This window comes from Oncorhynchus keta, chromosome 4, assembly GCF_023373465.1.
Source record: "Oncorhynchus keta strain PuntledgeMale-10-30-2019 chromosome 4, Oket_V2, whole genome shotgun sequence".
Taxonomy (NCBI): Eukaryota; Metazoa; Chordata; class Actinopteri; order Salmoniformes; family Salmonidae; genus Oncorhynchus; species Oncorhynchus keta.
The window spans coordinates 71,466,813-71,481,013 of record NC_068424.1 but is presented as its reverse complement, the minus strand read 5'-3'; the positions used below and the strand labels follow the sequence as shown (position 1 = coordinate 71,481,013).

At 45.2% G+C, this 14,201-nt stretch overlaps 1 protein-coding gene across 1 annotated transcript in view; it reads right to left on the bottom strand.

Annotated features, from left to right (window-relative positions):
* LOC127929813 (uncharacterized) overlaps nt 1–13,840 on the bottom strand; it is a 250,765-nt gene extending 236,925 nt beyond the window's left edge. The window contains exon 1 of the mRNA XM_052518260.1: nt 13,479–13,840. The gene's annotated coding sequence lies outside the window, so the exon portion shown is untranslated. The remainder of the gene's footprint in view (nt 1–13,478) is intronic.
* Between the last annotated feature and the right edge of the window lie 361 nt (nt 13,841–14,201).

Below are 14,201 nucleotides of genomic sequence, written 5' to 3'. Positions count from 1 at the left end.
CAAGTACAAAAGGGAAAATAAATCAACATAAATATGGGTTGTATTTACAATGGTATTTATTCTTCACTGGTTGCCCTTTTCTTGTGGCAACAGGTCACAAATATTGCTGCTGTGATGGCACACTGTGGTATGTCACTCAGGAGATATGGGAGTGAATCAAAATTGGGTTTGTTTTCAAATTCTTTGTGGGTCTGTGTAATCTGAGGGAAATATGTGTCTCTAATATGGTCATACATTTGGCCGGAGGTTAGAAAGCGCAGGTCAGTTTCCTTTTACTTTTGGGGGGCGGGTAGCCTAGTGGTTCGAGCATTGAAGCAGTATCTGAAAATTTGCTGGATTGGATCCCTGAGCTGACAAGGTAAAAAATCTGTCGTTCTGCCCCTGAACAAGGCAATTAACCCAATGCTGCCTGGTTGGCCATCATTGTAAATAAGAATGTATTTAACTGACTTGCCTAGTTAAATAAAAGTTAAATAAAAAATATACTTGTATCACTTCACATCCACCAGCCGAGGACCATTTTGAATCCAAATGCAGTCATTTCAGTCGGTGTAGTAACTGACGTGTATAGTTTTGAGTCATTCGCATACATAGACACTCTGGCTTTACTCAAAGTAAAGATTTTAAAAAGAAAGGGGCCGTGACAGCTGCCCTGGGGAATTCCTGAATCTATCTGAATTATGTTGGAGAGGCTTCCTATAAAGAACACACTCCATGTTCTGTTAAACAGGTAACTCTTTATCAACAATATACAGGGAGTGTTTTTTAATATACAGTTGAAGTCGGACGTTTACATACACCTTAGCCAAATATATTTAAATTCAGTTTTTCACAAATCCTGACATTTAATGCTAGTAAAAATTCCCTGTATTTGGTCAGTTATGATCACCACTTCATTTTAAGACTGTGAAATGTCAGAATAATAGTAGAGAGAATGATTTATTTCAGATTTGATTTCTTTCATCACATTCCCAGTAGGTCAGAAGTTTAATACACACCCAACTTATTGTGGGAAGCTTATTGTGGGAAATACTTTAAAGAACGGCTACTCGAAACGTTTGACCCAAGTTAAACAATTTAAAGGCAATGCTACCAAATACTAATTGAGTGTATGTAAACGTCTGACCCACTGGGAATGTGATGAAAGAAATAAAAGCTGAAATAAATAATTCTCTCTACTATTATTCTGACATTTCACATTCTTAAAATGAAGTGGTGATCCTAACTGACCGAAGCCAGCGAATGTATTACCAGGAATGAATGTCAAGAATTGTGAAAAGCTGAGTTTAAATGTATTTGTCTAAGGTTTAAGTAAACTTCCAACTGTATGTAAGTCAACAACAGTCAGATAAAACAAATGATTATTAAATCTACTGTATACATTCTCTAAATCACTTGACTGAAGGAATAGGTCAGTTATCCTTAGGCCTTTTGCCTATAGAACAACATAAATGAAGTAGCCTGAACAAAATCAGTAAGAAAATTAACCGTCATCAGTCAATTGTTCGTTTTTAAACGGTTTTGATGTTTGTTTGTTTTTCGTGGCTGTTTTCATCCATAACCGTCGGTTACACGGTATTTGTGCCATCCCTAAAACTAAAACACACACACATCCAGAGGGTCAGTGTAACTAGGCCTCTGGCCTGGCTGAGAGGGCAAAATCCCTGGAGGGAAGAGGTCGTGTGTGCGTGTGTGTGTGTGTGTGTGTGTGTGTGTGTGTGTGTGTGTGTGTGTGTGTGTGTGTGTGTGTGTGCGTGCGTGCGTGCGTGTGTGTGCGTGTGTGTGTGCGTGTGGTAATTTAGGGTTATAGTGTAAGCCTCTGATCGTTAATTCCCTAATCTGCTGAAGCCTTAAAATCACCAACGTCATCTGTCAGACAGGGTAGAGCATGCATGTAAATAATATATATATATGCCATTTAGCTGTACACGTGCACACACATGCAAACACACACACATGCGAACACACATACACACACAGAGAGATCTGCCACAGAGATCTCCCACAGCTGAACAAATAGTCACACATATACACACACACAGTCACACACACAGACATAGTCAAAAACACACACACACAGTCACACATACACATGCACACACCGGAGAGAGAGATCTGCCTAACCATGGGCTCATTTCAGGGTAATGAAGATGGATGCTGCCTCTGCATCTCTCACAGGTGTTAGTTACTATTTAAATACATAACCCATGTAGATAGACAGGGAGGGAGACAGAAAAAGAAATGGAGAGTTGGAGAGAGAGAGAGAGATGGAGAGAGAGATGGAGAGAGAGATGGAGAGAGAGATGGAGAGAGAGAGAGAGATGGAGAGAGAGAGAGATGGAGAGAGAGATGGAGAGAAACATAGATAGATAGATAGATAGATAGATAGATAGATAGATAGATAGATAGATAGATAGATAGATAGATAGCCTTAGAAAGGGGGAGAGAGTGACAGAGAGAGAGAGAGAAAGAGACAGCAACAGCAACCTTGGGAAAATCCTTTGCGCTATCATGAACAGCAGACTTGTACATTTTCTCAGTGAAAACAATGTACTGAGCAAATGTCAAATTGGCTTTTTACCAAATTATAGTACGACAAACCACATATTCACCCTGCACAGGAATGTTTGAACAGCAATGTTTACTGTTCATTTTTATTGTTATTTCACTTTTGTATATTATCTACTTCACTTGCTTTGGCAATGTTAACACATGTTTCCCATGCCAATAAAGCCCCTTGAATTGAATTGAGAGAGAGAGAGAAAGATGGCGGGAGGGAGGTTTATAAGTGGTATAGTAGAGTAGTAGAGTGAGATATCATGACACAATAGGTGGACAGGAGGCTTCAGCACTACCATAGCTGCTCTACACAGATTCCCCCTCCTCCCGTCCTGTTAGATAAAGACAGAGAGCTAGTTATACAATGGTTGTGAAGGTTAGATCTGACGTGGACATGAGAACACACTCAATGAAATGATGGTAGAACTTGGGCCTTCTCCCTGAAAGTCCATCCAAACCGTCCTGTGTGTGTGGCTGACGCAGCCTGCTGTCCAGTGGTGTAAAGTACTGAAGTAAAAATACTTTAAAGAACGACTTAAGAAGTTTTGGGCTGTATCTGTACTTCACTTAAAATGTTTTATTGTTGACAACTTTTACCTTTACTTCAATTACATTCCCCCAAAAATAATGTACTTTTTTCTACATAAATTTTCCCTGACAAGCAAAAGTACTCATTAAATTTTGAATGCTTAGCAGGATAGAAAAATTGTCAAAACAAGCACTTCTCAAGAGAACACGTGGTCATCCCTACTGCCTCTGGCCTGGCAGACTCACTAAACACAAATGCATCTTTTGTAAATAATGTCTGAGTGTTGGACTTGTCCCCTGGCTATCCGTGAATAAAAACAAGAACATAATATTAATACGACGAATTTGAAATTATTTATACTTCTACTTTCTATATATTTTTGCAATTACAATTACTTTTGATTAATAGGTACATTTAAAACCAAATACTATTATAATAAATATGACAATTGGATACTTTTTGCACCACTGCGGCTGTCTACTGGGAGCTCTTAGTAACACCAAAGACCACAGGCAGGCAGGACACACACACACAGAAGTAACGCAGTCTGGCAGGTAAAGAGAGGATGAGGACACATTAGGGTTAATCAGGTGTTGGCTCTCTGACCATTTCAGAGAGTCTGTGTGTGGGGGGGGGGGTGTATCCTTAATGATCTCACTCATCCCATCAGAGATTTGTACCTTCTCACTTATTCATCTGCCACTCTCAGAAGCGTGATGGAGGGAGGGAGATAGAGAGAGAGAGGAGAGAGAGAGAGAGAGAGAGAGAGAGAGAGAGAGAGAGAGAGAGAGAGAGAGAGAGAGAGAGAGAGAGAGAGAGAGAGAGAGAGAGAGAGAGAGAGAGAGAGAGAGAGAGAGAGAGAGAGAGAGAGAGAGAGAGAGAGAGAGAGAGAGAGAGAGAGTTGTAGATAGAGACAGAAAGACCGCATTGCTATTTGCTAACATCCGATTTATATTATTACTGTTTCTATAGATTTTATTGGGATACCCATTGACCGGCGCCAACGGCGACAGCTAGTCTTCCTGCGGTTCGATACATAACGAATATTACATTACAGACCAAGATATTTTATAATTTGCATACATTTAAGACTTAGACATTGCAACTAGGACAGATAGGCTAGAGGCGATGTGTTGTGAGGTCTTGTTTTATTGTTTTTAAAGCAAATTGTCCTGTTAAGTAATTTGAGATGGAAAGGAATTCTATATAATAATGTGTTTTTCCTTGAATTTGTTCTGGATTTGGGGACCGTAATGAGACCCCTGGTGGCATGTCTGGTGGGATATGATGGAGTCCCCTGGTGGCACGTCTGGTGGGATATGATGGAGTCCCCTGGTGGCACGTCTGGTGGGATATGATGGAGTCCCTTGGTGCCATGTCTGGTGGGATATGATGGAGACCGCTGGTGGGATATGATGAAGTCCCCTGGTGGCCTGTCTGGTGGGATATGATGAAGACCCCTGGTGGCCTGTCTGGTGGGATATGATGAAGACCCCTGGTGTCATGTCTGGTGGGATATGATGGAGACCCCTGGTGCCATGTCTGGTGGGATATGATGGAGACCGCTGGTGGGATATGATGAAGTCCCCTGGTGGCCTGTCTGGTGGGATATGATGAAGACCCCTGGTGGCCTGTCTGGTGGGATATGATGAAGTCCCCTGGTGGCCTGTCTGGTGGGATATGATGAAGACCCCTGGTGGCCTGTCTGGTGGGATATGATGAAGTCCCCTGGTGGCCTGTCTGGTGGGATATGATGAAGTCCCCTGGTGGCCTGTCTGGTGGGATATGATGAAGTCCCCTGGTGGCCTGTCTGGTGGGATATGATGAAGTCCCCTGGTGGCCTGTCTGGTGGGATATGATGAAGACCCCTGGTGGCCTGTCTGGTGGGATATGATGAAGTCCCCTGGTGGCCTGTCTGGTGGGATATGATGAAGACCCCTGGTGGCCTGTCTGGTGGGATATGATGGAGACCGCTGGTGGGATATGATGAAGTCCCCTGGTGGCCTGTCTGGTGGGATATGATGAAGACCCCTGGTGGCCTGTCTGGTGGGATATGATGAAGTCCCCTGGTGCCATGTCTGGTGGAATATGATGGAGACCGCTGGTGGGATATGATGAAGACCCCTGGTGGCCTGTCTGGTGGGATATGATGGAGACCCCTGGTGCCATGTCTGGTGGGATATGATGGAGACCGCTGGTGGGATATGATGAAGTCCCCTGGTGGCCTGTCTGGTGGGATATGATGAAGACCCCTGGTGGCCTGTCTGGTGGGATATGATGAAGTCCCCTGGTGGCCTGTCTGGTGGGATATGATGAAGACCCCTGGTGGCCTGTCTGGTGGGATATGATGAAGTCCCCTGGTGGCCTGTCTGGTGGGATATGATGAAGTCCCCTGGTGGCCTGTCTGGTGGGATATGATGAAGTCCCCTGGTGGCCTGTCTGGTGGGATATGATGAAGTCCCCTGGTGGCCTGTCTGGTGGGATATGATGAAGTCCCCTGGTGGCCTGTCTGGTGGGATATGATGAAGTCCCCTGGTGGCCTGTCTGGTGGGATATGATGAAGACTCACTCCACATCAAACTTCCACCTACATCCTGATTTGATATGAATCAGAGACTTGAGTGAATATTCACAGGCTATATGGACACACATTTCTAGAAGGTAACGATTCTGCCCTGAATGAACAACAGGTTGGATCAGTTGGAGTTTAAACCAGTCACCATGAGGCCACAGGTTAGAAGACCTTTTAACAGACAGAGAGACAGACAAGCAGACAGACACACACTTTGCTAATGCGTACTAGCGCTAGCAAGCTAGTCACAAGTTAAGTTCACTCATGCGATTTTTCAAAAAGCTACGTCTGGAGGACGAAGAGCACGCCCCCATTCTCATCGACGGGGCTGCAGTGGAGCAGGTGGAGACCTTCAAGTTCCTTGGTGTCCACATCACCAACATACTAACATGTTCCACACACCAAGACAGTCGTGAAGAGAGCACGTCAAAACCTATTTCCCCTCAGGAGACTGAAAAGATTTGGCATGGGAGAGCATCCTGACTGGTTGCATCACTGCCTGGTATGACTGGTTGCATCACTGCCTGGTATGACTGGTTGCATCACTGCCTGGTATGGCAACTGCTCGGCCTCCGACTGCAAGGCGCTACAGAGGGTAATGCGAACAGCCCAGTACATCACTGGGGACAATCTTCCTGCCATCCAGGAACTCTACACCAGGAAATGTCAGCGAAAGGCCCTGAAAGTTGTCAAAGACTCCAGCCACCCTGTTCATAGACTGTTCTCTCTGCTAACGCACAGAAAGCGGTACCGGAGCGCCAAGTCTAGTGCCAAGATGCTTATAAAACAGTTCTACCTCCAAGCCATAAGACTCCTGTACATCTAATCAAATGGCTACCCAGCCTATTTACATTGCCCCCCTCTCTTTTACACTAAAACTACTCTCTGTTGTTATCATCAATGCATAGTCACTTTAATAACTCCCTCTACATGTACATATTACCTGAATTTACCAATCCCCGCACATTGACTCTGTACCGGTAACCCCTGTATATAACCTCGCTATTGTCATTTTACTGCTGCTCTTTAATTACTTTTTTAAAACTTTTATTTCATATTCTTATCCATATTTTTGATTTGATTTGATTTATTCGACTACCTCCATCAGACCAATCTGTCAGACTCATCAACCCAATCTGTCAGAGTCATCAACCCAATCTGTCAGAGTCATCAACCCAATCTGTCAGGGTCATCAACCCAATCTGTCAGAGTCATCAACCCAATCTGTCAGGGTCATCAACCCAATCTGTCAGAGTCATCAACCTAATCTGTCAGAGTCATCAACCCAATCTGTCAGAGTCATCAACCCAATCTGTCAGGGTCATCAACCCAATCTGTCAGAGTCATCAACCCAATCTGTCAGAGTCATCAACCCAATCTGTCAGTCTCATCAACCCAATCTGTCAGGGTCATCAACCCAATCTGTCAGGGTCATCAACCCAATCTGTCAGGTCATCAACCCAATCTGTCAGAGTCATCAACCCAATCTGTCAGGGTCATCAACCCAATCTGTCAGAGTCATCAACCCAATCTGTCAGAGTCATCAACCCAATCTGTCAGAGTCATCAACCCAATCTGTCAGAGTCATCAACCCAATCTGTCAGGGTCATCAACCCAATCTGTCAGGGTCATCAACCCAATCTGTCAGGGTCATCAACCCAATCTGTCAGAGTCATCAACCCAATCTGTCAGAGTCATCAACCCAATCTGTCAGAGTCATCAACCCAATCTGTCAGAGTCATCAACCCAATCTGTCAGAGTCATCAACCCAATCTGTCAGGGTCATCAACCCAATCTGTCAGTGTCATCAACCCAATCTGTCAGAGTCATCAACCCAATCTGTCAGAGTCATCAACCCAATCTGTCAGAGTCATCAACCCAATCTGTCAGGGTCATCAACCCAATCTGTCAGAGTCATCAACCCAATCTGTCAGAGTCATCAACCCAATCTGTCAGAGTCATCAAGCCAATCTGTCAGAGTCATCAACCCAATCTGTCAGAGTCATCAACCCAATCTGTCAGAGTCATCAACCCAATCTGTCAGGGTCATCAACCCAATCTGTCAGAGTCATCAACCCAATCTGTCAGAGTCATCAACCCAATCTGTCAGGGTCATCAACCCAATCTGTCAGGGTCATCAACCCAATCTGTCAGGGTCATCAACCCAATCTGTCAGAGTCATCAACCCAATCTGTCAGGGTCATCAACCCAATCTGTCAGGGTCATCAACCCAATCTGTCAGGGTCATCAACCCAATCTGTCAGGGTCATCAACCCAATCTGTCAGGGTCATCAACCCAATCTGTCAGAGTCATCAACCCAATCTGTCAGAGTCATCAACCCAATCTGTCAGAGTCATCAACCCAATCTGTCAGAGTCATCAACCCAATCTGTCAGAGTCATCAACCTAATCTGTCAGAGTCATCAACCTAATCTGTCAGAGTCATCAACCCAATCTGTCAGAGTCATCAACCCAATCTGTCAGAGTCATCAACCTAATCTGTCAGAGTCATCAACCCAATCTGTCAGAGTCATCAACCCAATCTGTCAGAGTCATCAACCCAATCTGTCAGAGTCATCAACCCAATCTGTCAGAGTCATCAACCCAATCTGTCAGAGTCATCAGCCCAATCTGTCAGAGTCATCAACCCAATCTGTCAGAGTCATCAACCCAATCTGTCAGAGTCATCAACCCAATCTGTCAGAGTCATCAACCCAATCTGTCAGAGTCATCAACCCAATCTGTCAGAGTCATCAGCCCAATCTGTCAGAGTCATCAACCCAATCTGTCAGAGTCATCAGCCCAATCTGTCAGAGTCATCAACCCAATCTGTCAGAGTCATCAACCTAATCTGTCAGAGTCATCAACCTAATCTGTCAGAGTCATCAACCCAATCTGTCAGAGTCATCAACCCAATCTGTCAGAGTCATCAACCCAATCTGTCAGAGTCATCAACCCAATCTGTCAGAGTCATCAACCTAATCTGTCAGGGTCATCAACCCAATCTGTCAGAGTCATCAACCCAATCTGTCAGGGTCATCAACCCAATCTGTCAGAGTCATCAACCCAATCTGTCAGAGTCATCAACCCAATCTGTCAGAGTCATCAGCCCATGAGAAGGCTAGCATATCTGCCCAATCTATCAGACTCATCAATTTATGAGGAAGATAGCATGTCAGCCCATTAGAAAGTTAGCTTGTCTGCCCATGAGATGGTTAGCATGTCAGCCCATTAGAAAGTTAGCATGTCAGCCCATGAGATGGTTAGCATGTCAGCCCATTAGAAAGTTAGCTTGTCTGCCCATGAGGAGGTTAGCATGTCAGCCCATGAGGAGGTTAGCATGTCAGCCCATGAGGAGGCTAGCATGTCAGCCCATGAGGAGGTTAGCATGTCAGCCCATGAGGAGGTTAGCATGTCAGCCCATGAGGAGGTTAGCATGTCAGGCCATGAGGAGGCTAGCATGTCAGGCCATGAGGAGGTTAGCATGTCAGCCCATGAGGAGGTTAGCATGTCAGCCCATGAGGAGGTTAGCATGTCAGCCCATGAGGAGGTTAGCATGTCAGGCCATGAGGAGGCTAGCATGTCAGCCCATGAGGAGGTTAGCATGTCAGCCCATGAGGAGGTTAGCATGTCAGCCCATGAGGAGGTTAGCATGTCAGGCCATGAGGAGGCTAGCATGTCAGGCCATGAGGAGGTTAGCATGTCAGCCCATGAGGAGGTTAGCATGTCAGCCCATGAGGAGGTTAGCATGTCAGCCCATGAGGAGGTTAGCATGTCAGGCCATGAGGAGGCTAGCATGTCAGGCCATGAGGAGGTTAGCATGTCAGGCCATGAGGAGGTTAGCATGTCAGCCCATGAGGAGGTTAGCATGTCAGGCCATGAGGAGGCTAGCATGTCAGGCCATGAGGAGGTTAGCATGTCAGACCATGGTGAGGTTAGCATGGCTACTGCTTCAACAGCCCAGCTAGCTCATCATTGCCAGCCCTATCTTATCACGTTGAGGAAAAATGTGTAGACATTTCCCAGAGGCCATTATGGAAAGCTGATTTGTTAGAGACGGATATAAGGATTCGAAGCACCTTTGCAAGGCATGCTTCTGTCAGGAATGTTCATCCCTTATTGAAGTTTTGGACAGATTCATCTGACATTTTCCCTAACATCAATAACTACTAAGGCCCATCATCACCCATCCTATGACTGCATGTACAGTTGAGAGACTCTTCTCCACTACAGGCTGTATCAAAACATCCATCAGATCGTGCACGCTGACCGCACGTCTCAACCATTTAGCCATGTTGCCCTTTGAAAGGGAACTCAACGACTCTTTGTACTAAAATGAAATCAACTCCATCCTCAAAACCAAGCATAGGCGACTACGTGAAACACAAGAACGGTAAGCCTGAATACCGTTTATTTATGATTTGATCTAATGCTTTCATGCGGGTCTTAGTAGGCAAGGTCTCTATGTGTGTGAGTCAAAGTGAGCTACTGTCTTCATACCCACCATCATATTGGGCTATGTGTACTGAACATGTGTGTGAGTCAAAGTGAGCTACTGTCTTCATACCCACCATCATATTGGGCTATGTGTACTGAACATGTGTGTGAGTCAAAGTGAGCTACTGTATTCATACCCACCATCATATTGGGCTATGTGTACTGAACATGTGTGTGAGTCAAAGTGAGCTACTGTATTCATACCCACCATCATATTGGGCTATGTGTACTGAACATGTGTGTGAGTCAAAGTGAGCTACTGTATTCATACCCACCATCATATTGGGCTATGTGTACTGAACAAAAATATATAAACTCAACATGTAGTGTTGGTTCCATGAAATAAAAGATCCCAGAAATGTTCCATATGCACAAAAAGCGTATTTCTCTCAAATTCTGTGCACAAATATGTTTACATCCCTGTTAGTGAGCATTTCTCCATTGCCAAGATAATCCATCCACCTGACAGGTGTGGCATATCAAGAAGTGGATTAAACAGCATGATCATTACACAGGTACACCTTGTGCTGGGGACACTAAAAGGCTACTCTAAAACGTGGAGAAGTGTGCTCTTCACGGATGAAGCTCGGTTTCAACTGTATCGCCAGATGCCATACAGCGTGTATGGTGTCGTGTGGGCGAGCGGTTTGCTGATGTCAACGTTGTGAACAGAGTGCCGCATGGTGGCGGTGGGGTTATGGTATGGGGCAGGCATAAACTATAGACAACAAACACAACTGCATTTTATTGATGCCAATTTGAATGCACAGAGATACTGTGACTAGATTCTGAGGCCCATCGTCGTGCCCCTCATCCGCTGCCATCACCTCATGTTTCAGCATGACAATGCATGGCCCCATGTCGCAAGGATATGTACACAATTCATGGAAGCTGAAAATGTCCTAGTTCTTCCATGGCCTGCATACTGGTCCTTCTGTAGCTCAGTTGGTAGAGCATGGCGCTTGTAACGCCAGGGTAGTGGGTTCGATTCCCGGGACCACCCATACGTAGAATGTATGCACACATGACTGTAAGTCGCTTTGGATAAAAGCGTCTGCTAAATGGCATATATTATTATTATTATTATTATTATTACTCACCAGCCATTGAACATGTTTGGGATACTCTGGGATCGCCGTGTCTCTCCCTCTCAAGGGGCTTTATTGGCATGGGAAACACATGTAAACATTGCCAAAGAAGTGAGGTAGATAATATACAAAAGTGAAATAAAAATATAAAAATGAACAGTGAACAGCAAACCTGACACGTGTAAACATTGACGTGTATCTCACTCTCTCCCTCTGAATATGTAAGTGATAGGCATGTTGTGTATTTCATTATGTTTGTTTACTGTCGTAAGCGTTTCTGTAATTGTGCACTTGCGCTGCCTACTTGGCAATATTAACGGGCTTGTTTGTCAAGGGAACTGTCTTGTGTTTCTTGTGAAACCATAGCATAGGCATATATTATTCAGCACCAGGGGCAGGTAATGTGGCTTGGCCGGCGCTGGCTGAGCGCGCGAAAGTCGGATCAAAGATTTCAGCACCAGACAGCTCCACACTCAGCTCTGACTCTCTGACTCCTGATTATTCGTATTAACAAGGAGAATTGGGCATATTTTCCCATGTCTCATGAGTTCTGCAATTTAGCCGCTGTATTTTTCTTCTCCATAGAAGAGGTTGAGGGACAGGCTATGATGTTTCGGCCAGGGCTCTGACTCTATTTCGGTAGCGACCACCATTTCCCCTATAGATGAAATAGCCTACAGAAAATATGTGGCAAAGACTACAGCCTAGAAAAGTTAATAAAAAATAGTAATAATAGGATAGAAATATGTGGAAATCATGGTGTATGGAACTGAATGTAGCCTAGGCCTTTTTTTGTAACCCATAAATCTCCTCTAGCAAAACGCACAATACAGAGATGAATCAGCAGCGACGAACACCCAAGCCTTCAGCTGCTGTGAAGTGTGGGAACTTCTCGAGTTTCCGGTTCACCTGTAACGCACCACAACAGAAAGCTATGCCCTTTCTTACCTCTGTGCTTATCTGATCCCTTGGCCTAACATATCCGCCATATGTCATTCTGGATATAATGGCGGAAATATTTCGCATTGGTATAATGTTAGGTGATTCAGAGTAGCCTACATATGTTTCTTATATAATTTTTCACTGAACCAGTCAGGCCGTTGGTATTTTTGGGGCAAAATGTGAGTATACCTACTTCTCTATGCACCACGACTACACCAGTGATGTCTCGGTTTTTGCTGGGAAATGTTGGCCCAGTCACACGGACATTTCTGCCTACGCCTCTGCAGGCAGGCCCAGGTACGGACCGAACGCACCAAGTTGATCATCCCCGAGGGAGGTTTAGCTTTAGCCTAGTGACAGCGTCAGAGACAGGTCAAGCTGCCGCAGCATGGCAGTTGCGAGAGCTTTATTATGATAAAGTGACAGTAGCCAGCTGCCTGCCCCCGCATACACACCCACACACCGCGGTCAGAGAGAGCGAAGCGCAGGCGTCAGAGCAGAACTAATAGTGAGCTGAGCACTGCATGACTCTACAACCGTACCGCAGGTCCGATCACTGTACTTCTGGAGGATGATACGCGGTGTAGATACAGCAACACCACCACAGTGTTCACAAGGCAGCCTAATACAGCTTTTGACATGATATAGGCGACTGCTGACTGGGTCAACAACAGCTAAAGAAGGCTAGCTGACGAGCAGACTCGTAATCACAAGGCACGGAACTTAAGTCTAAGGTCACTTGTCTACTATATTCATGTAGGGGCTACAGTGATAACAGTGAGCTCGATAGAGTGCTGCTGGCCTATTCTGTAGCGACATGCGCTTCTTGCGAGAGGAGATGCAGTAGAGAGAACTAGCTTGGTTCAGTCTCGTATCCCCTCGCATCCCCACACCACTCGGGTCTAGCTGCAGTAGCATCACAGCTCATTCAAATCCTAGCAGAGTCTGACATCTTAGCTGAGAGGCTCGTGTCGTTTCACTCAGACACACACGCGTCCTCTATTCTCTCTTCTGGGGATAGACTTTGGGAACAAATATCGGACGATGCAGTGTCCACTGCACTCGCACGCACGCACACACCCACAAGCAAGAAACCTCAATGTCATCGCAGGCTACAGCAAAGCCCTTCTCTCACACTGGGTGTGATACAACTGATTCAGACACATTTAGGCGATATGTAGTTTGTTGTTTAAGCACAACAACAGGCTACTACCACTCTGCATTGTAACCAATGACGTGGAAACGAGCAGAGCCCCGAGCATCGTTCCAAAGAGGATGCATAATGCCTTACCTGTGTCTCAGCTGCGTGGCTCTCTCTTCATAATCCTTTTCCAACGGAAACTTTTCCTCCACTCCAGACACACGGTCAAAAATAACCTTCACTTGTTTTAGACTTCCCCCTCGAATAGACACTTTGAACCACCACCCTCACAAATGTTGACAGGCTGGCGCTGAGAGGAGAGAGAGAAAAATATGCTTCTGAATTCTGGGGAAATCGATCATCAAATAGGATTATACAATCTCGTCGGTAATTTTCCTCTCGTTCCAATCAGAAAACAGTAGACGCGACAGAATCAAACGTCTCCACACAAGATCTGATATACACATACAAACGCACCGCAGGCAGACATTCTCTTAACTGAATGAGCGCGGTGTCCAATCCGAAACGCTGCGCGCGGGAGACTTGAGGGAGCGAACTGTTTTCTAGACGAGGCGCGGGAGCGATAACTCCATTCAGCCCTGAGCATTCCAACGCGCGCTCACGGTGAAGTCAACGCTCATTAGCGGATCATGTGGGCTGCAATCTGCCTTCTGATGCCTTTGGCGGGAAGGTTGATATGATGATGATATGCAAGTTGATATATTTTAATAAAACAGAAGGACACAAATTTAGACTACGGAAAAAAACGAAGAAAGACATTACAACATGACAATTCATTTTCTGGAGTTCAGTCTAATGTTGGGTGTGCAAACAAAGTCTTAACTTTTTTGGAAAAAGCTTATGCTGGGAATC